Genomic DNA, 3,433 nt, shown 5'->3' on the forward strand with positions numbered 1-3,433 from the left:
TTATCTTGCTGTATGTATGTCGTTTTCTTTACGTTTTCTGACTAAAAGCAACCAAAAAGCCATTTTAAAGTGGTTAAGCAAATAATATAATAATAATAATCGGCAGGGATCCCAGACCAATACAATTAGTGTGCCTCCTCTATTTTAAAACCCATGAACCGCCACTGGTTGCCACAGTTCTTCTGAATTTAGTCTGTCTCAGTTTTTTCTGTTTTTCATGTCACACCAGACGGACTGGATGATGGTGAGATCAGATCTCTGTGTGGAGCACTGGCTGTTGTCAGATTCCTTGTGCATACAGAAATCTCACTGGATTATTATAATTAATGACAAAAGGAATGTTTAGAAATGTAAACTGATATTTCCTACTGACACACTACAGCAAAAGATGAAAATAACTGCTTAAAACCTTTTTTTTTTTTTTTGTCGGTGAAAGACTTTTGCACATCACACTTCCATTTTTGTTTATACATTTACAAAACTGTCAATTGTCCAATGGTTGTGAAACTAGTTGTGAAACACTAAAACTAAAACACACACTGCAGGCACTTGTTGGATAAAAATAAGGCTGAAATCAATAATTATTTTACCCTAGTAGTGGTTTAGCCAGCCAGATAACCTGAAAAGACAGGCCTCCTGGTTTGGCTACTAAACAATTAAGTGACACACTTAACCTCTTCTAGCTACTGTACATCCAAATGCATAGAAAAGTATTGCTACAATACATGATGCATTAGAGTATAGTTTTACCATCTAAGGAGTCTATAAACAGCTATAACTTTCCCTTTAAGAGGCTGGTAAGCGCTGAGGGAGAGTGGGAGCACTGATGAGATGAATATTGACAGGCTTTAAACTGCTGGAGCATACAGTGATTGAGGACACGGCCAATGTACATGCAGATGAATACAAATGGGATTTCACTCATGGAGGAACAACTACACAGATTACAGTTACAGAGTTTAATATGCTGCAGCTTGCGGTAAGCTGCCCTTTTGCATCTACAAATGTCTTGATGTAATCAGGTATAAAGGGTGTTATTTTAAAAGGACCTGTCAAAAATAATTGTAACACTAAGACATTGATAATAAAGTGGATCTTATCAAGTACGTAGATGAAGTAGGACATACTCACCTCAGTCTTGCAGCATTGGATGTTTCTTCCACTAGTCTCTCTACAGCAAGGGATCTGTGAGTGATATAAAAAAACTCTGTTAACCTAGTATGAGTAAATGTCAACACAGAGTATACGAGCCTCCAAAACCTGTTATTCAAAATAAATATTGTGTACCCATCCTGAAACATGAGCTTTACTTCCTCAGTAAAGTACATACCTGTTAGCACTGCTGGGAAGACATACAAATAATCTGAAAGTATTGGCAAATAAATCATATGTTACAATATTATAAAGGTGATCTACAGGTGATTTTGCATTTATTTGGCGGATCTTTTTTGTTGTTGTCTTTTTTCCCATCACATATGTTTGTAATAATTTGAAAGCTTAAAATGTAAAAATTAATTCTGTGAAAAACATTTTGAAATCGGACATTGCTTTACCATGGAAATGGTACTTTAAAATCTTTTAGCGGTCTCCTCCCCCTTAGTGGGCAGTGTCAAGTGTTATATTACAAAATGTATTACGGTATTTTACAATCTAAACCTTTTAATTTTATAGCAATTTTGGATTAAAAACTATTTTGTAAATATTTAAAAATTAGTACAGTACATTTTCTTTACAGTACATTTAAACTTTTATGTTTTTAAATTAAATTAAATTAAACATTTAACTTTTTTATACTTTAATTTTTTGAAATGTTTTCACTTCTGCAATAATAATTATAACAATTAAAGTTTGGATAGTGCACTTTCACATCTATGTTGAAAACTTGGGGGTGACAGTTAAAGGGTTCAAATGGAAAAAGTGAAAAAAATGTACCGCCTTGTTTCTGCTGTTGATTACATCTAGAAATAGCACAAATAGCACATCTAGAAATTATTCAGTTTTGTGAATAAGACAATATCTAGTGACTCATTCTGTTAAAACAGCTAAAGTTAAGTCTCTTAGATTATGGTCTTTCCTGTGACAGACAGGTTTGATTCAATTATGTTCAGATTCAGAGAAAATTTTGTAAGAAAATGGATTAAATCAATTGTGATATCCAAATTCAACCCAAACACTCTGAAGCCATCTTCCTGTTTCAGTGTTGACACTGTACAGTATAATAAATCTACGGGAGGTTTTTTTTTTTTTTTTTTTTTACTGTGCTATTTTACTGTTCAAAAATTTGTGGTCAGTAATATTTTTTTATTTAAGGAATTAATATGTTTATTCAGCAAGGGTGCTGAAAAAAGTAAATTAATCAAAATGACAGTAAAGACATTTATAATGTTACAAAAAAAACTATATTCAAATAAATGCTGGTCTTTTGTACTTTCGAATAAATAAAAAACCCTGAAAAAGTAGTACAGTTACGTATTACAGTTTCCACAAAAATATTAAACTGTGATCAGCATATTAGAATGATTTCTGAAGGATCATGTGACACTGAAGTAATGGCTGCTGAAAAATTACATTTTAAAATATATTCCAATAGAAGACACTTACCTGAAATTATAATAGTATTTCACAATATTATTGTTTTTACTGTATTTTACAAATAAATGCAGCCTTGGTGAGCATGAGACATTTCAAAAACATAAAAAAAAACAAAAAAACTTTTTGGTTCAAAAATATCAGTGTCACTATACTGTTCAGTGAATTTTCTAGGTGTTTCTGGAGAGTGGGAGAGTGATACAGCACACAAAACATAAGTCAATGCTCATTCTAACCAAGTTTTCCAGATTACAATTATTACATGCAGAACTCGAGACATTTCTAAGCTTAGTGAACAGAAGACAGCAGCAGCAGACAAGCTCAAGTGATTTCCCTCTGTAAGAGAAGAATTACCGCCCTCTTTTCCAGCAGGAATCCAGACTGCCCTCTTTTCAGAAGTATGATGTGGACAAAAAGGCCACTTATGAAAAAGTCAAGCACTCCACATGCAAGAAAAGATGTTTGAGTCTTTGGACTGCGGAGAGCTCTGACAAGCCCGTTATGTCGGCTAGGCCTGGATTTCAGAGCATGTCACGGCCCTTGGGTCTGGTTTGCTGTCTTAAAGGGGTCATATGATGCTTTTTTAAAGATCATTATTTTGTGTATTTGGTGTAACAGAATATGTTGACATGCTTTAATGTTCAAAAAACATCTCTCTCTCTCTCTCTCTCTTTCTCTTTCTCTCTCTCTCGCTCTCTCACGCTCTCTCTCTCTTTCTCTCTCTCGCACTCTCTCTCTCTCTCTCTCTCGCTCACTCGCTCGCGCGCACACACACACACACACACACACACGATGCGCAAAACTCCGCATTTGAACAGTCAATAGCAAATACTTAAACTAATAA

The 3,433-nt window shown here is 34.3% G+C and overlaps 1 protein-coding gene across 4 annotated transcripts in view; it reads right to left on the bottom strand.

Annotated features, from left to right (window-relative positions):
• LOC107664416 (calcium/calmodulin-dependent protein kinase kinase 1-like) overlaps window positions 1–3,433 on the bottom strand; it is an 86,222-nt gene that overhangs the window by 50,300 nt on the left and 32,489 nt on the right. For all 4 annotated transcript variants that reach the window (XM_016454982.1, XM_016454978.1, XM_016454980.1 and 1 more), the window contains exon 2: window positions 1,132–1,185. The gene's annotated coding sequence lies outside the window, so the exon portion shown is untranslated. The remainder of the gene's footprint in view (window positions 1–1,131; window positions 1,186–3,433) is intronic.

This window comes from Sinocyclocheilus anshuiensis, unplaced genomic scaffold (genome assembly GCF_001515605.1).
Source record: "Sinocyclocheilus anshuiensis isolate Anshui unplaced genomic scaffold, SAMN03320099.WGS_v1.1 scaffold351, whole genome shotgun sequence".
NCBI lineage: Eukaryota > Metazoa > Chordata > Actinopteri > Cypriniformes > Cyprinidae > Sinocyclocheilus > Sinocyclocheilus anshuiensis.